This window comes from Oncorhynchus keta, chromosome 35, assembly GCF_023373465.1.
Source record: "Oncorhynchus keta strain PuntledgeMale-10-30-2019 chromosome 35, Oket_V2, whole genome shotgun sequence".
In the NCBI taxonomy this organism is placed as follows: Eukaryota; Metazoa; Chordata; class Actinopteri; order Salmoniformes; family Salmonidae; genus Oncorhynchus; species Oncorhynchus keta.
The window spans coordinates 36,960,761-36,983,486 of NC_068455.1; the positions used below are offsets into that span (position 1 = coordinate 36,960,761).

General features: G+C 43.2%; 1 protein-coding gene across 1 annotated transcript in view; it reads left to right on the forward strand.

The window, feature by feature from the left end:
• The first annotated feature begins 18,905 nt into the window (after positions 1-18,905).
• The window catches only part of LOC118369100 (myelin transcription factor 1-like protein), a 143,531-nt gene continuing 139,710 nt past the window's right edge, over positions 18,906-22,726 (forward strand). The window contains exon 1 of the mRNA XM_052496942.1: positions 18,906-19,496. The gene's annotated coding sequence lies outside the window, so the exon portion shown is untranslated. The remainder of the gene's footprint in view (positions 19,497-22,726) is intronic.

Genomic DNA, 22,726 nt, shown 5'->3' on the forward strand with positions numbered 1-22,726 from the left:
CATGCCCTATAGGAAATTTCAATATTCTACCATGCCCTATAGGAAATTTCAATATTCTACCATGCCCTATAGGGAACTGCAATATTCTACCATGCAATATAAGGAACTGCAAAATTCTACCATGCCCTATAGGGAACTGCAATACACTACCATACAATATAGAGAACTGCAAAATTCTACCATGCAGTATAGGGAACTGCAATATTCTTATATATCCTATAGGGAGCTGCCATGTTCCACCATGTCTTTTGAAAGCTTCATTATTCAACCTTGCAAAATAGAGAACTGCAATGCAATATAGAGAACTGCAATATTCCACCATGCCCGCAGGGAAATGCAATTTTCTACCATGCACTATAGAGAACTGCAATATCCTACCATGCAATATAGGGAAATGCAATATTCTACCATGCCCTATAGGGACCAGCAAATTTCTACCATGCAATATAAAGAACTGCAATTTTCTTATATATCCTACAGGGAACTGCAATATTCTACCATACGTTTTGAAAGATTCAATATTCTTCAAAGAGAAAACGATCGTGCAGTAAGTAGTGCACATGGGCACTATACAAAAAACAATATCCCACAACGCAGGTGGGAAAAGGGCCACACTAAGTATGGTCCCCAATTAGAGGCAACGATCATCAGCTGCCTCCAATTGGGAAACAGACTCACACCAACATAGAAAATAAAACAACAAAACAAACCTAGTCACACCCTGACCTAAAACACCATAGAGAACCCCGAGGGCTCTCTATGGTCAGGGCGTGACAGTACCCCCCCCCCCCCCCCAAAGGAAAGGGACTCCGACCGCAAAACATGAACGTAGATGGGGAGGGTTAGGGTGGGCAACTAGCGTCGGTGGCGGCTCCGGTGCGGGACGTAGCACCTGCTCAGACCGCGGATCCGGCCATGAGGACGGGCTGAACGCCGTGCTCGGACTGGGCACCGGAGCAGACGAAGGCTCCGGCCATGGAGCGGGACTGGATGCCGTGCCTGGACTGGGCACCGGCGCAGAGGAAGGCTCCGGCCATGGAGCGGGGCTGGACGCCGTGCCTGGACTGGGCACCGACGCAGAGGAAGGCTCCGGCCATGGAGCGGGACTGGATGCCGTGCCTGGACTGGGCACCGGCGCAGAGGAAGGCTCCGGCCATGGAGCGGGGCTGGACGCCGTGCCTGGACTGGGCACCGACGCAGGATTCTCCGGGCTGTGGACCGTCGCTGGAAGCTCTGGAATGTGAACTGTCGCTGGAGGTTCTGGGCTGTAGACCATCGCTGGAGACTCAGGGCTGGTGACACACTCTTCACTCTTCATGGCGGAGCCACAGGACGTACCGGGCTGGGAAGACGCACTGGAGGCCTGGTGCGTGGAGCCGGCATAGGTTTCACCAGACAGATGACACGCTCTTCAGGGCGAGAGTGCTGCAGAATACACCTAACCAACATCTCTCTCCGATTTCCCTCCTCCAACTGCTCCATCGAAACCCTGACGGTCTCTGGCTCTCTCCTCGAGTCGGCCGACCGCCCCTTGTTCCCCCCCACCCAAAACATCTTGGGGTTTCCCTTGGGCTCTTTGTGGCCGCGGACCCCGGCATCGTCGCTGTCCTCCATTACTCATTGGCATCTCCCGCCAAGGAAGGATCTCGCATCCACCCAGTATTTCCACCGATGTCCAACTCTCCTTTACCTCATGGGCACACTGCTTGGTCCTTACGTGGTGGGATATTCTGCCATGTCCGTTGTTTAATAAATAAGTGGACCAAGGTGAGGCGTGCGTAGAGTTCCACATCGTTTATTGTGAAACGTCCAACAAAACAACAAAGAGAAACCCTGAGGGCTCTCTATGGTCAGGGCATGACACCTATAAGGACTTGCAATATTCTACCACGCAATTTAGAGAACTGCGAAATTCTACCATGCCCTATAGGGTACCGCATTTTTCTACAATGCCCTATAGGGAACTGCAGTATTCTACAATGCCCTATAGGGACCAGCAAAATTCTACCATGCAATATAGGGAACTACAATATTCTACCATGCTATATATAGAACTGCAATATTCGACCATGCAATATAGAGAACTGCAATATTCTACCAAATCAAATTTTATTTGTCACATACACATGGTTAGCAGATGTTAATGCGAGTGTAGCGAAATGCTTGTGCTTCTAGTTCCGACAATGCAGTGATAACCAACAAGTAATCTAACTAACAATTCCAAAACTACTGTCTTATACACAGTGTAAGGGGATAAGGAATATGCCTTATAGATAACTCCAAACATTTTCCATGCCCTATAGGGAACTGAAACAATCTTCCATGACCTTTAGAGAATTGCAATACTCTACAATGCACTATAGAGAACTGCAATATTCTACCATGCCTTTTGAAATATTCAATATTCAACCTTGCAAAATAGAGAACTGTAATATTCTACCATGCCATATAGAGAACTTCAATATTCGACCATGCCTCATGGATAACTGCAATATTGTACCAAGCCCTTTTGGGAACTGCAATATTCTACCTTGCAATATAGAGAACTGCAATCTTCTACCATGCCCTGTAGGGAACTGCAATATTCTACCATGCCCTATAGGGAACAGCAAGATTCTACCATGCCCTACAGGGAACTGCAATATTCTATCATGCTTTATAGGGAATTGTAATTTTCTAAAATGTCCACTGGTGTTTTTCATTATTTGTTGTTAGGGAATTTTATAAGGGAAAATATGTAATATTATTCATTTAATTTTAATGTAGGATCTATAGAAATGGCCTGGAAATGCCATTGTACGGAGCAAAGGATATCTGCAAAAAATGTTTTTACAATTCTAAAAATTGGCAAAAATGTATTCTGTTTCAGACTGTTTTTCTTCCATTTGGTGATGAATACACTCCTGAATAGAAACCAGAACGAATGACAGAGACAGAGGTCATAAGAAGGGGAAAATGACTGAAGGACCGAAATGGACAAATGAGGACCCTATTTTTAATTCACTGAAAAATTACATATGTAGTTTCTTGCAATAGCCATTTGTGACATTAAATACAATTTATCTCAAAACATTGATTCCTAAAAGGAAGTTCAGCTTTACAGTGTGATTGATATTTAAAGGCAATGTTCCCGCTTTAGCTGCATATATCGGAGTCACGCCTGCACCAACTCCCCCTCTCTGGCGCTCGAGGGCGCCAGACTGCCCTTCATTACGTACACCTGTCACCATCATTACGCGCAGCTGTGCAATATTGGACTCACCTGGACTCAATTTCTTTGTTGATTACCCCCTCTATATCTGTCTGCTCCTCACTTTGTTCCCTGTATCAGCATTTGTGTAGTTCATTTTCCCCTGTCCAGACGCTGTTCCTGTTGTTTCACGTCCATGTTTCATTAAATGTTCCTGTACCTGCTTCTCCTCTCCATCGTCGATCCCTACAGAATGCTGACACCACGAAAGGAAGCATCAGGGAGTTGGGCTTTTTGTTTTGGTTGGTGATGTCGGGTCTGGGTGCTGTCATTGATGGAACCGGGGGTGCCTTAGCTAACTCGTCGGGCTTCCATGCCTCGCTCGAGACGTCTTCTTGCCTCGGTTGGCTCGGCAGGCGCCCAACCCATGTCATGCTTCAGCCGGCACATCAGGCTTCCATGGCTCAGCCGGTTCATCAGGCTCCCATTCCTCAGCAGGATCATCAGGCTCCCACGCCTCTGGCGGCTCGTCAGACTTCTATGCCTTAGCCAGCTTCTCCAGCGCCCATGCCTTGGCCTGGCCCGTCAGGCTCGCCCAGGTGGGACACCGGGTGGCGCCGCTAGAGGGGGGGTACTGTCAAACCTGTTCCCACCCTCTCCCTCTCTGGCGCTTGATGGCGCCAGGCTTCCCTTCATTATGCACATCTGTCATCATTACACACAGCTGCACAATATTGGACTCACCTGGACTCCATTACTTTGTTGATTACCCCTCTATATTTGTCTGCTCTACACTTCATTCCCTATGTCAGCATTGACGTCGTCGCCATTTTTCCCCTGTCCAGACGCATTTCCCGTTCTGTTTCATGCCCGTGCTTCATTAAATGTTCAATCCCTGTACCTGCTTCACGTCTCCAGCATCGATCTTTACAATAGGCTCAATTGGAAATTACCTTCAAATTTCTATTGCGGAATCTGTAATGCTTCAGCTTTACAGATTGAATAGAGTCCTTGGTTTACTCCATCAGATCTGTCTAAAAGCCTAAATGAATCAGGAATGAGCAGGGTCAGCTATACCATAACCCTCTACCGTCTAAGCCCTGTTTAAGCCGAGGGGAGCGGGGAGGAGGGGTTCTACTAAGCTATATGGAATTATTTTAAGAAGGTCAGACCAAGGCTCATTTAGTTATTTGATTTGAAGTGTCCAAAAAATATATAAACAAAACTCTTATGATTTTTATTTATTTGGCCTTACTGCTAATAGCCCATACAAACACGTTGAATAACAGATTTACTACATTGAACAACAGACCGCGAAACTGTAGGCCAAACCGCTCGGACGCTACAGACGATTTTGGGAGAAGACGGGATGTCTCATGGTCTGACAAACACCGCTCTACCTCTGTCACCTTTCACCGCAGATGTGGAGGTGCGACATTGTCAGATGCGGTGGATTGACACGCATCCAATGCAAAGATAACTGATATCTCTGGCTTTTACTGATGGATTGGTGTAGGATTGTTGTGGGATTTTTTATTATTATGCGAGTTAGATTTCCGCGGGGCTGTTACATGTAGTGGAACAAGACCACTTATAGTCTGTAAATGTTTCTACTTTTGATAGATTTCAAGAAACAATATTGGAAAGACCATGGTCACAAGCATAAACTGTCAACTCCATCTGCCTGATAGATTCAAATAGAATGTGCATTTTGCAGATTGATATAAAGCTAACTCTATTCTAAGGGCAGAAGGGTTATCATTGGTTATTGCAAAAAGGTCAAGAGGCTTGGTTTACGCGAGAGGCAACAACAAGATTTCTTTGCAAGTCCAACAGTAATCATGATCCACCACGACAGGTGCCTGTTAACATGCTATCTAGCAAAATGATTTTGTGCAAGCCATATCCAAGAAGTGAGTTGAATGAGTAGATGAGAACTTTTTAATAAATTAACAGTTTTAGCTTGATTTAGCTTAATAAATTAACAGTTTTAGCTTGATTTACTCTGAAGAAGCCTATTTAACAAATTATTTTTGGAGAGGGGGGATATGGCTACTTTGGGAATCTAGCTAGCTAAGTTAGCTAGCTAACGTTAGCTTAGCTAGCAAGCTAACAAGCTAGCAATGTTTTTTCCCAAGAAGCACGTTTACCAGTCACATGAATACATAGAAGACAAGGATAATGGCCCTATTGCGGCTCCCCACAGACATGCTGCCCCCATTTCTCCTAGTCAACTATCTTCTAACTGCCTATTGAAGTATTACAAGAACAAAGTCATTAGGCCCTGCTTCAATGGCGAAGGTGCATGAAGACGGAGGAGTTCAGATATGACGTCATTGTTTGAGCACTATCCACAGACTTTAAACTACGACGCGCGACATGGTTCAGTGTGCCTTTAAATCTGCACAATCAGCTTCTTAGTTATTTCTAATTGCTGCGGTCTTGGAGCTATATTTAGGATCATGTATACTGTGCTAATGTCAATTCAAAAAAAGAGTAACGGAGAGAACAATACGATACGGCGAATGAGCCGTTTGCATGGGGAGCAATTCGTCTTTATGCACCTTCGTCATTGAATAAAATCAGAAGTAACCTATATGAGGTCAGTCTCTTATCTTACACACCTGATGCACATGAAACCAGCACAATAGGATCTTGGACTCGGGAACACTTTTCTGACTGCATTCAGCTCTTTGAGGTCTCTATCATTCATCACAGACATATAAAACCAAACACAAGTGAGATAAAATAGAGAGCTAGAAATGGATGGATGAATGGAGGGATGGATGGAAGGATTGTTACAGGTTAGAAGCGAGGGTCACACGTTATGTTATGATGGTTGGTTGCACACAGTACGAGATGAGGTTTCCCGAAATAGTGAGTGTCAAAGCAATCCTCCCTCTCTGCAGATGACTTCGTCAACCATTTTGAAAAGAAGGTCGACGACATCCGATCCTCGTTTGCTAAGTCAAACGACACCGCTGGTTCTGCTCACACTGCCCTACCCTGTGCTCTGACCTCTTTCTCCCCTCTCTCTCCAGATGAAATCTCGCGTCTTGTGACGGCTGGCCGCCCAACAACCTGCCCGCTTGACCCTATCCCCTCCTCTCTTCTCCAGACCATTTCCGGAGACCTTCTCCCTTACCTCACCTCGCTCATCAACTCATCCCTGACCGCTGGCTACGTCCCTTCCGTCTTCAAGAGAGCGAGAGTTGCACCCCTTCTGAAAAAACCTACACTCGATCCCTCCGATGTCATCAATTACAGACCAGTATCCCTTCTTTCTTTTCTCTCCAAAACTCTTGAACGTGCCGTCCTTGGCCAGCTCTCCCGCTATCTCTCGCAGAATGACCTTCTTGATCCAAATCAGTCAGGTTTCAAGACTAGTCATTCAACTGAGACTGCTCTTCTCTGTATCACGGAGGCGCTCCGCACTGCTAAAGCTAACTCTCTCTCCTCTGCTCTCATCCTTCTAGACCTATCGGCTGCCTTCGATACTGTGAACCATCAGATCCTCCTCTCCACCCTCTCCGAGTTGGGCATCTCCGGCGCGGCCCACGCTTGGACAGGTCGCTCCTACCAGGTGGCGTGGCGAGAATCTGTCTCCTCACCACGCGCTCTCACCACTGGTGTCCCCCAGGGCTCGGTTCTAGGCCCTCTCCTATTCTCGCTATACACCAAGTCACTTGGCTCTGTCATAACCTCACATGGTCTCTCCTATCATTGCTATGCAGACAACACACAATTAATCTTCTCCTTTCCCCCTTCTGATGACCAGGTGGCGAATCACATCTCTGCATGTCTGGCAGACATATCAGTGTGGATGACGGATCACCACCTCAAGCTGAACCTCGGCAAGACGGAGCTGCTCTTCCTCCCGGGGAAGGACTGCCCGTTCCATGATCTCGCCATCACGGTTGACAACTCCATTGTGTCCTCCTCCCAGAGCGCTAAGAACCTTGGCGTGATCCTGGACAACACCCTGTCGTTCTCAACTAACATCAAGGCGGTGGCCCGTTCCTGTAGGTTCATGCTCTACAACATCCGCAGAGTACGGCCCTGCCTCACACAGGAAGCGGCGCAGGTCCCAATCCAGGCACTTGTCATCTCCCGTCTGGATTACTGCAACTCGCTGTTGGCTGGGCTCCCTGCCTGTGCCATTAAACCCCTACAACTCATCCAGAACGCTGCAGCCCGTCTGGTGTTCAACCTTCCCAAGTTCTCTCACGTCACCCTGCTCCTCCGCTCTCTCCACTGGCTTCCAGTTGAAGCTCACATCCGCTACAAGACCATGGTGCTTGCCTACGGAGCTGTGAGGGGAACGGCACCTCAGTACCTCCAGGCTCTGATCAGGCCCTACACCCAAACAAGGGCACTGCGTTCATCCACCTCTGGCCTGCTCGCCTCCCTACCACTGAGGAAGTACAGTTCCCGCTCAGCCCAGTCAAAACTGTTCGCTGCTCTGGCCCCCAATGGTGGAACAAACTCCCCACGACGCCAGGACAGCGGAGTCAATCACCACCTTCCGGAGACACCTGAAACCCCACCTCTTTAACGAATACCTAGGATAGGATAAAGTAATCCTTCTCACCCCCCTTAAAAGATTTAGATGCACTATTGTAAAGTGGCTGTTCCACTGGATGTCATAAGGTGAATGCACCAATTTGTAAGTCGCTCTGGATAAGAGCGTCTGCTAAATGACTTAAATGTAAATGTAAAATTGTGATGACAACAGTTTTTGAACACTGTCCACAATAGAGTGTATACAATGGTATTAGACAAGAGTGTTTTACCAAAAATTATATGATGATCTTGACTGGGAATTAAGCAGGGATTGGCCTGCCGTAATTTCTCTAAATACTTCCCCTATCGTGTCAGTTGTTTCCTCAGAATTAAACATGCTATAGGAAGTCCTCTACCACTATGCTTGATGGTAAGGATAGCATAGAACGCTAACCATAGGTTAGTGGCATCCAGAAATACCATGGGAAGTGGGTTCTCTTGTAGTTGTTGTTTTGTCCATTTTCTTTGGACAACTATCATCAGATGCTGCTTAGATACATTACAGAGAGGATGATAGATTAGAATGTTGTCCTTCAGATCAGAATTGACTAGCTTTTCTACACTGGTGTTATCTTTCACATCAAGGACTGATAAGGCTTTCAAGCGTCGTTTGATGTTGCAAACATCTTTAGGGGCTTGAAAGTAACACCGGTCTCGTTTGTTGCTGTGTCCTTCACTCATAGCCCAATCACAAATCTTCACAAGCACCTCTGATATAGAGCATCATTGAGAAAGCCACAACTCGACAAAGGACAGAAGCTCAGGATCAATGCGGTGACAACCCCCTGTTTTGCGTCAGCATAGTCGTGTCCAATGGTGTTTTACCATTTTCTGTACGACAGCACCTTTAAAACAAGTGTCCCTAACCATATTTAAAGAAACATAGGCCCCACACCAATTAGCCCTAGTGTCACATGGTTTTCCTATGCTTCACCCTATTGGTTTGCTGCTTCATTCACATGAATAGTGGAAGTATTCGTTACTGAGAGAGTGAACTGCTTTGAAATATGTTTTGGTTTCTGTTTGAAGCGTCTCTATGTACATTCCTCCTCATCTCCATCTATAAAGAACAACCTCACGTTCCAGCCTCTCATCTTTCTCTTTAAGATGCTTCTCAATTCCTCTCAACCATACACCCTCCATTTCCTATAAAAAAGACAAATGTTGTAAATTACAATAGAAAAAAGCAAATTCAGAGATAAGAATGAACAAACACTTTAAGCTAATCAAACAAAAATCATGCACAATTTAAATTGTTATAGTTCCACTTCTTCAGTAGGCTATAGAACGTAAAGTCATAGCTGAATGTACAGTTGAAGTCGGAAGTTTACATACACTTAGATTGGATTCATTAAAACTCATTTTTGAACAACTCCACAATTTTCTTGTTAACAAACTATAGTTTTGGCAAGTCAGTTAGGATATATACTTTGTAATTTTTCCAACAATTATTTACACAGATTATTTCTGTCACGGCCTGGTCTAAGTATTTTGTGTTTTCTTTATTATTTTGGTCAGGCCAGGGTGTGACATGGGTTATTTATGTGGTGTGTTTTGTCTAGGGGGTTTTTATAGGTTATGGGATTGTGGTTAGTAGGGTTGTCTAGAAAAGTCTATGGTTGCCTGGAGTGGTTCTCAATCAGAGGCAGGTGTTTATCGTTGTCTCTGATTGGGAACCATATTTAGGCAGCCATATTCTTTGAGTGTTTTGTGGGTGATTGTTCCTGTCTCAGTGTTTGTTTGCACCAGATAAGGCTGTTTAGGTTTTCACTTTATTGTTTTGTATTGTTCGTGTTTATCTTTTATTAAACATGTATCGAAATAACCACACTGCATTTTGGTCCGCCTCTCCTTCACCGGAAGAAAACCTTAACAATTTCACAATTCCAGTGGGTCAGAAGATTACATATACTAAGTTGACTGTGAACTTAAACAGCTTGGAAAATTCCAGAAAATTATGTCATGGCTTTAGAAGCTTCTGATAGGCTAATTGACGTCATTTGAGTCAATTGGAAGTGTACCTGTACCTACAAAAGCATCTATATCCACAGTAAAACAAGTCCTATATCGACATAACCTGAAAGGCCGCTCAGCAAGGAAGAAGCCACTGCTCCAAAACGGCCATATAAAAGCCAGACTACCGTTTGCAACTGCACATGGGGACAAAGATCATACTTTTTGGAGAAATGTCCTCTGGTCTGATGATACAGACATAGAACTGTTTGGCCATAATGACCATCGTTATGTTTGGAGGAAAAAGGGGGAAGCTTGCAAGCTGAAGAACACCATCCTAACCGTGAAGCACGGGGGTGGCAGCATCATGTTGTGGGGGTGCTTTGCTGCAGGAGGGTCTGGTGCACTTCACAAAATAGATGGCATCTTGAGGAGGAAAATTATGTGGATATATTGAAGCAACATCTCAAGACATCAGTCAGGAAGTTAAATATTGGTCACAAATGGGTCTTCCAAATGGACAATGACCCCAAGTATACTTCCAAAGTTGTGGCAAAATGGCTTAAGGACAACAAAGTCAAGGTATTGGAGTGGCCGTCACAAAGCCCTGACCTCAATCTCGTAGAAAATGTGTGGGCAGAACTGAAAAAGCATGTGTGAGCAAGGAGGCCTACAAACCTGACTCAGTTACACCAGTTCTGTCAGGAGGAATGGGACAAAATTCACCCAACTTATTGTGGGAAGCTTGTGGAAGGCTACCTTGAAATGTTAAAGGCAATGCTACCAAATACTAATTGAGTGTATATAAACTTCTGACCCACTGGGAATGTGATGAAAGACATAAAAGCTGAAATAAATCCTTCTCCCTACTATTATTCTGACATTTCACATTGTTAAAATAAAGTGGTGATCCTAATTGACATAAGACAGGGAAGTTTTAATAGGAGTAAATGTCAGGAATTGTGAGAAACTGAATTTAAATGTATTTGGCTAAGGTGTATGTAAACTTCTGACTTCAACTGTATAATATTATAGGCATTTTGCCATTTTACTGCTGATTTGACAAGATGAGACAGATGGTAGAACTCAATAAACTTTGTTGGCCTCACTTATGCACACTTCAATCACTGAGATAATGCTGATCTTGAGGCTGACATATACTGAATAGAAGACACCATCTGCTATAACTACACTATGAATAAAGACTGTCCCAAGATAAATGTGAGCACCCGTTAGGTTTTATAAGGCGTCAATTTCAACACAGTTTCGATTTAGTTTTAATAATTTCGATGTCGATTGAGGGATCGTTTTCCCTCCCCCCAATTTTTATAAAATCATATTTTTGGGAGTGGCAACAGCAATTTAGCACCACAGCTAAACTACTATAGCGGAAAGACTGACTTTTGATGTAGCTAGCTATGCAGAACTGTTCAACTGTTGTTCGAGACTTTGCATCAAGCGAGCTGGCTTACTAGTTGCAAAAACACATTTTTCACAGCAAGCTTCTTACTGATGTTGCAAGCTGCCCTGGCTAACATCTAGTTATCTAGCTAGGTAGTCAGTTAGTAACTCACTAGCTAGCTAACATAGATACCTAAAATAGCTAGCTAGCTACATGGATTGACGACCCATCCAGCTAGCTGATGTTGCAAGCTGCCCTGACTAACAGATAGTTATCTAGCAAGCTAGTGAGTTAGCTACATGGATTGACGACCCACCTCGCTAGCTAACGTCAGCTAGCTATTGCTACTGTTGTTTGACACTGGTTGTTATTATTGTTGTATAAGTCAGGGCATATTTAGCACTGTAAGGTGGTTGCTACCTAAAAATAAGTATTTGTAAAAGTAACAATAAGTAGCTTACCCGTTGTTAGGTTCGTAGTAGCAAGCAATAGTGCTGCGAATGCGATAACTGAATCTGGCAAATCCAACAATTGACCTTTGAGCAAGCCAAACATATTCCTTCTATCCCCAGGGCAGAGTTGCCCTAAGAACAAAGTTGACAGCACTCTGGTTGAAATACAGTAATCAAATCAAATCAAATGTATTTATATAGCCCTTCTTACATCAGCTGATATCTCAAAATGCTGAACAGAAACCCAGCCTAAAACCCCAAACAGCAAGCAATGCAGGTGAATAAGCACTGTGCTAGGAAAAAAGGCCAAAACCTAGGAAGAAACCTAGAGAGGAACCAGGCTATGAGGGGTGGCCAGTCCTCTTCTGACTGTGCCGGGTGGAGATTATAACAGAACATGGCCAAGATGTTCAAATGTTCATAAATGACCAGCATGGTCAAATAATAATAATCACAGTAGTTGTTGAGGGTGCAGCAGCTCAGCACCTCAGGAGTAAATGTCAGTTGGCTTTTCATAGCCGATCATTAAGAGTATCTCTACCACTCCTGCTGTCTCCAGAGAGTTGAAAACAGCAGGTCTGGGACAGGTAGCATGTCCGGTGAACAGGTCAGGGTTCCATAGCCGCAGGCAGAACAGTTGAAACTGGAGCAGCAGCACGGCCAGGTGGACTGGGGACAGCAAGGAGTCATCATGCCAGGTAGTCTTGAGGCATGGTCCTAGTGCTCAGGTCCTCCGAGAGAGAGAGAGAGAGAGAGAGAGAGAGAGAGAGAGAGAGAGAGACAGAGAGAGACAGAGACAGAGACAGAGACAGAGAGAGAGACAGAGACAGAGACAGAGACAGAGACAGAGACGACAGAGACAGAGACAGAGAGAGAGAGAGAGAGAGAGAGAGAGACAGAGACAGAGAGACAGAGAGACAGAGACAGAGAGAGAGAGAGAGAGAGAGAGAGAGAGAGAGAGAGAGACAGAGAGAGAGAGAGACAGAGACACGGAGAGAGAGAGACAGAGACACGGAGAGAGAGAGACAGAGACAGAGACAGAGACAGAGACAGAGACAGAGACAGAGACAGAGACAGAGACAGAGACAGAGAGAGAGACAGAGAGAGAGAGAGAGAGAGAGATAGAGATAGAGATAGAGATAGAGATAGAGATAGAGATAGAGATAGAGATAGAGATAGAGACAGAGACAGAGACAGAGACAGAGACAGAGAGAGAGAGAGAGAGAGAGAGAGAGAGAGAAAGAAAGAAAGAAAGAGAGAATTAGAGAGAGCATACTTAAATTCACACAGGACACCGGATAAGACAGGAGAAGTACTCCAGATGGAATAAACTGACCCTAGCCCCCCGGCACATAAACTACTGCAGCATAAATACTGGAGGCTGAGACAGGAGGGATCAGGAGACACTGTGGCCCCATCCGATGATACCCCCGGACAGGGCCAAACAGGAAGGATATAACCCCAACCCAAGGGGGGGCGCCAACCCAGACAGGAAGATAACGTCAGTGACTCAACCCACTCAAGTGACGCACCCCTCCTAGGAACGGCATGAAAGAGCACCAGTAAGCCAGTGACTCAGCCTCTGTAATGGGGTTAGAGGCAGAGAATCCCAGTGGAGAGAGAGGAACCGGCCAGGCAGAGACAGCAAGGGTGGTTCGTTGCTCCAGAGCCTTTCAGTTCACCTTCGCACTCCTGGGCCAGACTACACTCAATCATATGACCCACTGAAGAGATGAGTCTTCAGTAAAGACTTAATAAAGGTTGAGACCGAGTCTGCGTCTCTCACATGGGTAGGCAGAGCATTCCATAAAAATGGAGCTCTATAGGAGAAAGCCCTGCCTCCAGCTGTTTGATTAGAAATTCTAGGGACAATAAGGAGGCCTGCGTCTTGTGACCGTAGCGTACGTGTAGGTATGTACGGCAGGACCAAATCGTAAAGATAGGTACGAGCAAGCCCATGTAATGCTTTGTAGGATAGCAGTAAAACCTTGAAATCAGCCCTTACCTTAACAGGAAGCCATTGTAGGGAGGCTAGCACTGGAGTAATATGATCAAATAGTTTGAAGTTTAACTGAAGTTTATTTAGTGCTTTGTCCGGGTAGCCGGAAAGTAGAGCATTGCAGTAGTCTAACCTAGAAGTAACAAGCATGGATTAATTTTTCTGCATCATTTTTGGACAGAAAGTTTCTGATTTTTGCAGTGTTACGTAGATGGAAAAAAGCTGTCCTTGAAACAGTCTTGATATGTTCGTCAAAAGAGAGATCAGGGTCCAGAGTAACACCGAGGTCCTTCACAGTTTTATTTGAGACAACTGTACAACCATCAAGATTAATTGTCAGATTCAACAGAATATCTCTTTGTTTCTTGGGACCTAGAACAAGCATCTCTGTTTTGTCCGAGTTTAAAAGTAGAAAGTTTGCAGCCATCCACTTCCTTATGTCTGAAACACAGGCTTCTAGCGAGGGCAATTTTGGGGCTTCTATAACAGTTTTCCTCCTCTTCTGAGGAGGAGTATGAAGGATAGGACCAATGTGCAGCGTGGTAAGTGTTCATGTTATAATTTATTAAACTGAACACAAAAATAACAAAGGAGAAAACACGACAAAACCAAAACAGTCCGATTAGGTGACAAAAACACAAAGCAGGAAACAACTACCCACAAATGATAGTGGGAAAACAGGCTGCCTAAGTATGGTTCTCAATCAGAAACAACGAAAAACAGCTGCCTCTAATTGGGAACAATACCAGGCCAAACACAGAAATACAAAAACATAGAACAACACAGAAAGCCCACCCCAACTCACGCCCTGACCAAACTGAAATAGAGACATAAAAAAGGAACTAAGGTCAGGACGTGACAGCTTCACCATGTTTCATTGACAGTACCAGTCAAAAGTTTATACACACCTACTCATTCAATATTTTTTCTTAATTTTTACTATTTTCTACATTGTAGAATAATAGTGAAGATATCAAAACTATGAAATAACACATATGGAATCATGTAGTAACCAAAAAAGTGTAAACAAGTCTAAATATATTTTATATTTGAGATTCTTCAAAGTAGCCACCCTTTGCCTTGATAACAGCTTTGCACACTTCGGCATCCTCTCAACCAGCTTCATGTGGAATGCTTTTCCAACAGTCTTGAAGGAGTTCCCACATATGCAGATCTCTTGTTGGCTGTTTATCCTTCGCTCTGCAGTCCAACTCATCTAAAACCACCTAAATTGGGTTGAGGTTGGGTGATTGAGGAGGCCAGGTCATCTGATGCAGCACTCCATCACTCTCCTTCTTGATCAAATAGCCCTTACACAGCCTGGAAGTGTGTTTTAGGTCATTTGGACTCATCAGACCAAAGGACAGATTTTACCGGTCTAATGTCCATTGCACGTATTTCTTGACCCAAGCAAGTCTCTTCTTATTGGTGTCATTTAGTAGTGGTTTCTTTGCAGCAATTCAACCATGAAGGCCTGATTCACGCAGTCTCCTCTGAATAGTTGATGTTGAGATGTCTCTGTTACTTGAACACTGTGAAGAATTTATTTGGGCTGCAATCTGAGGCTGGTAACTCTAATGAACGTATCCTCTGCATCAGAGGTAATTCTGGGTCTTCCTTTCCTGTGGCGGTCCTCATGAGAGCCAGTTACATCATAGTTCTTAGTGGTTTTGTGACTGCATTTGAAGAAACTTTCAAAGTTCTTGAAATTTTCCAGATTGAATGACCTTCATTTATCTTTGCTTATTTGAGCTGTTCTCACCATAATAGAGACTTGGTCTTTTCCCACCCCTTCCATGTCACAACACAACTGATTGGCTCAAATGCATTAAGAAGGAAATAAATTCCACAAATTAACTTTTAACAAGGCACACCTGTTAATTGAAATGCATTCCAGGTGACTACCTCATGAAGCTGGTTGAGAGAATGCCAAAGTGTGCAAAGCTGTCATCAAGGCAAAGGGTGGCTACTTTGAAGAATCTCAAATATAAAATAGATTATTATTTATTAGTTATTTCATAGTTTTGATGTCTTCACTATTATTCTACAATATAGAAAATAGTAAAAATAAAGAAAAACCCTTGAAGGTGTGTTCAAACTTTTGACTAGTACTGTATGCTACATTTAATTGCATTTTTAGAGGGAAAAATCTGTCTGTTTTCAGTAGGAACTCCATAATTGATGGGTGGCCCACCTAAAATCGTGATTTTGGTCAATATTGTGAACAAATACTGTAATCACTGTTCTGCAACATATGCTTAAACAATTTGAGTATTTGCTGTGCTATATCTGAGTTATAAGGTTTGCATTATAAATGTTTTATGTTCTAAATCTAGAAAACATGCCAAAATACTAACGAAATTAGCCCTGGAGTATTTAATATTGATACAGTATAAAACAAAAAAAAATAGATACGTTTGAAGATTTGTATTACATATTTGAATAATATAACAACCAAGGCTTTTAAACACTTGTTGGACAATAACTGTAAAAAATAAAAAGCATTTTATGGTGTCTGATGGAGTTGACATAAATCCAGTTAGTTGCACTTCATGACAAAATGTTTTTGGGGAGGTTGTTCCTTGACTGATACTTCGGTCTATCAAAACATCTATTTCAAATGTTGATAATATTAAGACAACTATTTGAGACTGTCCCTTCTTTCAAGAATCCCTGACCTCTAAAAACAGCCTTGACCTTGCAGAGGCCCGCTTAACTGGGCTACGCCACTGACCATGCCCTTTAGGGAACTGCAATATTAATTTATCACTGGGGTTATTTCCGGTTTGGGGTTTTATTTTCATTTATTGAACTGTTTTTTGGAGGCTAGGTGTGCTGTTCACAACTTGACCTACTTTTGGGGGGATTAATTGGGCTACTTCGTCTAGCCTTACACAACACCCACCCTGTCCCGTTAGAGTAAGAATTAGGGGATATCCGCCACTTCTTTTCTGATGGAGGCGCTTTCGCCGTCACTGGGCTCCGTTAATTACTCTCTCGTCGGCTTTCCACGGCCCGTTCTGACATTTGGCTGCTGCTAATTTGCTGATTAATCTCATTAACGTGATTACGGGAGGGATTTGGGTCCAGCTGCCTTTGTGCGCGTGAAATCTACTGGCTCGGGGTTTGACTGTTACTCCACTCGTCTCACCCGCTCAAGTCTCCAGCTCTATCCCGCCTCTCGTGTGTGTGCTGTCCGCTATTTCTTTCTCGTCCTCCTCTTACCATCATTCCACGGTTTGAGTTTGACGTGGTTATTTGCCGCAGGTTTCTCCCTCGTATTCCCTTCTGTCCTTTTCAGCACCTGGAGCTGTCTGCCGCCGCCTCCTGTCTCTGGTGAGAGGGACTTACTGCGACGCGAGAGGGACCTACTGTACAGCCTACAGTACCCGGGAATACTGAAATGCACGGGTCACTAGGAGAAAGATCTCCTTATATGACAGCAAAGCACACAATCTACCAATTATAACCTACAACTCAACGACGAGATGCTGGTTAACTGTCCTCAATTTGAAGCTTTCACTAGCCTCCAGCGCACGGAAGGGGTTGAAAATATAAAGCTGTTGGTTGCTTTATAAATTCATTTAAACATTCATGATTTGATCTGATGATTTTCTTATTATTTCAGTCAAATAAATGGTTATTTTTAAAACACACATTATTTTACATTTTTGTTTATTTGTTTATGACCCCTGACTGCAAAGTAAATTAATTGTGCTTGATTGGCATTAACATACCCAAATACGAATTTGAAATGATAATACTGAGTCCCCTCAGGGCTCCCATGTCCCAATCCACTGGAGTACTTATCATGCCTAGTCACTCACTGCTAGCCTGGCAGCATTGCTAAAGAAAGCTCTCTGCTTGTTGATTCTACTAAATGTATGATTTGTTAATTGTTATTTTGGTGATCAAAACAGAATATTAGATTAATCTATCATACTGTAGATAGGCTATACTCAAAGAGCAAAATATTTAGTATTTTTTCTTATTTTCTCTTGTCCTCGTGTATTTTCCTAAAACTATTCTTTTGAATATGAACAATGTAAAGATTGGTGTAAAAAAATGAATGGAATAATATCCAGCCTACGTTCTCTCGTGGTATTACCAATCTGTTGTTGTCCCAAGCTACACTCTTAGAAAAAAAGGTGCTTTGAACCTAAAATGGTTCTTTGGCTGTCCCCATAGGAGGACCCTTTGAAGAATCCATTTTGGTTCCAGGTAGAACCCTTTTGAGATCCATGTCGATCCCTTTCCACAGAGGGTCTTACATGGAGCCCAAAGGAGTTCTGCCTGGAAGCGAAAAGGGTTCTACCTGGAACCATAAAGGGTTCTCCTATGGGGACAGCCGAAGAACCCTTTAGGAATCCTTTTTACTAATAGCTACTTTGGAAATTCATTCAAACTCACCAGTCGAATTAGCACTTCTGCCGGTATGAAATGAATCTCATTTCTAATCTAATTATGGTGATGTCTCAGGGACCAAATTAGCATACCTTCATTTGCATATCTGGGTAAATATGAAAATTCATGTACTGTTATTCACTTTTCATTCACACAAGAGTGGCTATGAATGTCAACACTCTACGACAGGACATGATTATACTGTAAATATGTCCTAGGTTTGGGCCAATAGGTTCTCCTGACTCCCTGTGTTCGCTGAGAACAAGGCTAACCTGCTTCCCAAGTGATTTATCTTGTCTCCTCCACCATGCTGCTGCTCAACATAGTTCATTTTAAAGCCCAGCCTGGAAAACAGCCTTAATTAACTGTGTGAACTACAATTCAGCAGCCTTCCTCTATATTCTACCATCTTACTGCTCAAGGTTCCCCTTACAGCTGAACCACATACTTGTCCCCCCCCCTCCCTCCCTCCCTCCTGAGACCCAGGGCCCGTGGGAAGAACTGACGCTGGGAGCAGACAGTCTGCAATCCTGAATAGTTGTAGGAGCGAGAGAGAGGCAGAAAGAGAAAGAGAGAGAGAGCAGTAGAGCTAGATTGTGGGAGAGGTAGAGAAACAGGGATACATGTTCTAGTCCTATACATACAGATACAGAGAGCGAGAGCGAGAGAACAAATTCAGGCTGGAACAGAGAGAAGTGACAGTATTTTTAGTCTTCCTCAACCCTTTCTTTCTCTTCCCAGCAAGCACACGCTCTCACACATACATACACTCACAGACGCACACTTGCTTTAGGGTACCAGGCGGCTTGGCGTTCTTCTTTGATGTTTTTGGTATTCATCAATCTCGGTACGGTGTGCTGTGCCGTGTGCGTCTCACAGGGTGAGGAGTCTGTCTGCGTGGCTGTCTGAGGATGCCAGTAACACTACGGTAAGCCACACACTTCTCCTTCTCTCCCTTCTCTTCTGTTCTCTCCTTTGCTGCAGTCCCTCCGTCACAGTGGGGTAGCTAGCCCCTGCCATGCATGTCCTTTGCTTCTCTTCTCCCCTCTCTCTCTCTCTCTCTCTCTGTCTGCCACTCCACTCTTTCTTCCGCTGTCTCTCCTCTCGGCTGTGCACTCTCACCATCGTTTCCTTCCCTGCCTCTCCTCCCTCCATCTCTTTCTCGCCCCTTCGCTTTGCCTCATTGGTGCTGCCCTCATTCCTTTTTTTTCCATTAATCTCCAGGCCCATTGGTCGTCTGCCTTCAACCATTTATCTCCTCTCCTCCTTCCCTCTCCCTTGCATCGGTCTCTTCCCTCTCCTCTCTCTCTCTCCCTTGTTCCCTCGTCTCCAGCCGACTCTCAAGTCATAAAAATTATTTGCATACAGGAGGAGAGGAGAAGTTTGTAGGGAGCACTGTGAGTGTACGAGGGGAAAAGAACAAGTGAGAGAAAAAGAGAAGTAGAGAGAGAGAAAGAAAGAGAGCAAAAAAGAAAGGAGGACAGAGTTACTGGAGCATAAAAAAGTTTGAGAGAAGACTGCATTTTGAGACTGGTGGGTTACTCTTCTTTCCTTCTTCTTGTGAGCACTTCGGCTTCTGTCAATATTAAGTGAGTTTGATAGGAGTAAATTGTCAAAAGAGAGTTATAGCTATAAAATTGAGAGGAGGATATTTGTTAGGTAAGATAGTGAACTATGCAGTATTTAGAAAATCCCCTTCTTTGAAATGCTTCAGTTTCAGGTATTACAGATATTTTATAAATATTTTGAATATTTATAGAAATATGTGTACTCTCTGTATAATGTGCTTTAGTTTGGAAGCCATGATGCCAAGCTTTGTTTAGCTAAGTTGTTTGATTGAATGGCAAGTACAGTGTTGCACTGCTTTTGGATATTTTTAAATTTTGGCTGGATTTTGATATAGTTATATAGATATTAACTTTTTATTTCGTTGCAGATATTGTTTTGCCTTTTGTCTGCTCTATATTGTTATAATTCTATAGCATACAGCTAACCTTGAAAGGATATATTACATTTCAGAGGCAAAGTGTTGCATTGTTTTGAATCTACACAAATGGCTAACTAATAATTAAACATGGGAGACATACGCTCTGCTTGTAATGAATGGGTTGTCCCTCAACATTATGAAGTTTATGGGAATAAGTTGTTTTGGTGGTACAAAGCTTTCCGTACTTTAACTCCAGTCTTTTTCTATTATGCGATTTTTATTTTGGCAAAATCAGTGTGTTGTCTTGTTGTTAGAAATCTTCATAAAATTACATATGATGTATTACATTATTATATTTAAATGCACAATACTATTAATTAGCATATACACACACACTGGCAAGAAGTTCCTGTTCTCGTGACTTAGCCACAACTGTCCGGGCTCACGAAGTCACACACACACATTCACAGACACACACAAGCACACGCACACACACACACACACACACACACACACACACACACACACACACACACACACACACACACACACACACACACACACACACACACACACACACACACACACACACACACACACACACACACACACACACACACACACACACACACACACACCAGACTGTTCACACATACGTCCCTGTCCTTTTGGGCTCAATTCCTCCTACACACCTTCTCTGGCTCGCATGTGGGAAAACAACATGCTGATGTATAGTCTGGGCTGGTGATCTCCACCATGGCACAGAGAAGGCTGAAACACTGCAATCTGTTTATCAGGGTGAAGAAAACAGACCTTGACAACAAAGCTCTGAGAGAAAATGAACTGTCAGTCCTCTTTTTGTTCGACGGATGTTCTAACAATAATTGCCTTTTGTTTTTGAATAATGACGAAAGTGATAATTATGTCTACAAATGTAGAAATGGGAATCTAATGGGTTCCAGAGAAAAGTTGTGTTTTCTTGTCATTGCTGGATTATTTATTCACATTAGATTTTTTACAGAAATATTAGTTTTGATCATTTGCATTTTCTTAAAGCCTTGTGGTTACGTTAGGCGTGTAGAACTCCACAATACTCTTTACATACTGTACACACCATCAGTACTTAGCGACAGTCTTTTATAGAACTGTGAGGAGACCTGCTGCATGTTGAAAGGATGTTCTGCAGAATTTGCAGGTTACTGGATGAGAAAGGAAAGGTATTGCTTATCACGAGACCGTGTTCAGTGTGTTGGTTTGTGTGCAGGGGTGGGTAGGGTTCTTTATAGATGTAATCTCTTACAGTTACTAGTTACAGTGTGTTGGTTTGTGTGCAGGGGTGGGTAGGGTTCTTTATAGATGTAATCTCTTACAGTTACTAGTTACAGTGCGTGTCCAATATTGTAATCAGGAACGCAACTTTTTAACGTATTTGGATTACTTTAAGTAACTGCTTTATTTACTTTCCCTTTAAGAGGCATTAGAAGAAGAAAGAAGGATCCTTTAAACACGTGGTGTCGTCATAGTGATCTCTGACTTGTGGTCTGACTCGCTCAGGTGGAACAAACTTTAAACGTGCACATTTTTTCAACGCTGAATTGAATGTCATTAATAAAACAGAATGGTGACATAATGTATTTTTTCACAAACATCCATTCTGAATTTAAAAGTAATCCAAGAAGTAATCATCTCATTTTTCAAAAGTTAGTGTAATCTGATTACAATGTGTAATCAGTTACTGCCCAACCCTGTACGTTTGAGTGAGTGAGAGAGTGAGAGTGAGAGTGAGAGTGAGAGAGAGAGAGAGAGAGAGAGAGAGAGAGAGAGAAACTGTATGTCTCATTGCGGTGCCTAACGTGCTTTGCTGTGCAGGATGAGGACAGTGAGACAGCCAAATGTGATTAAATTATAGAGGGATAGCACGCTCCCTGGCTCTCAGTGTAACCATTTCCCCGGGAACCCCTTCCCTTTATCCAATTAAATTAAATTCAAGGGGCTTTATTGGCATGGGAAACATATGTTAACGTTGCCAAAGCAAGTGAAGTAGATAATATACAAAAGTTAAATAAACAATACAAATTAACAGTAAACATTACACTCACAGAAGTTCCAAAAGACTAAAGACATTACAAATGTCATATGTGTACAGTTGAAGTCGGAAGATAACATATACACTTAGGCTAATCAAACAAAATGAAGCATTAGTTCCACTTCTTCAGTTGGCTATAGAACGTAGTCATTGCTGAATGTACAGTTGAAGTTGGAAGTTTACATATACTTAGGTTGGAGTCCTTAAAGCTCGTTTTTCAAACACTTCACAGATTTCTGGTTAGGGCATCAACTTTGTGCATGACACAAGTCATCTTTCCAACAATTGTTGACAGACATATTATTTCACTTATAATTCACTGTATAACAATTCCAGTGGGTCAGAAGTTTACATACACTAAGTTGACTGTGCGTTTAAACAGCTTGGAAAATTCCAGAAAATTATGTCATGGCTTTAGAAGCTTCTGATAGGCTAATTGTCATCATTTGAGTCAATTGGAGGTGTACCTGTGGATGTATTTCAAGGCCTACCTTCAAACTCAGTGCCTCTTTGCTTGACATCATGGGAAAATCTAATTCCAAATGCCAGAAGGTTCATCTGTACAAACAAGAGTACGCAAGTATAAACACATAGGACCACGCAGCCGTCATACCACTAAGGAAGGAGACGCATTCTGTCTCCTAGAAATGAATGTACTGTGGTGCGAAAAGTGCAAATCAATCCCTGAACAACAGCAAAGGACCTTGTGAAGATGCTGGTGGAAACAGGTACAAAAAGCATCTATATCCA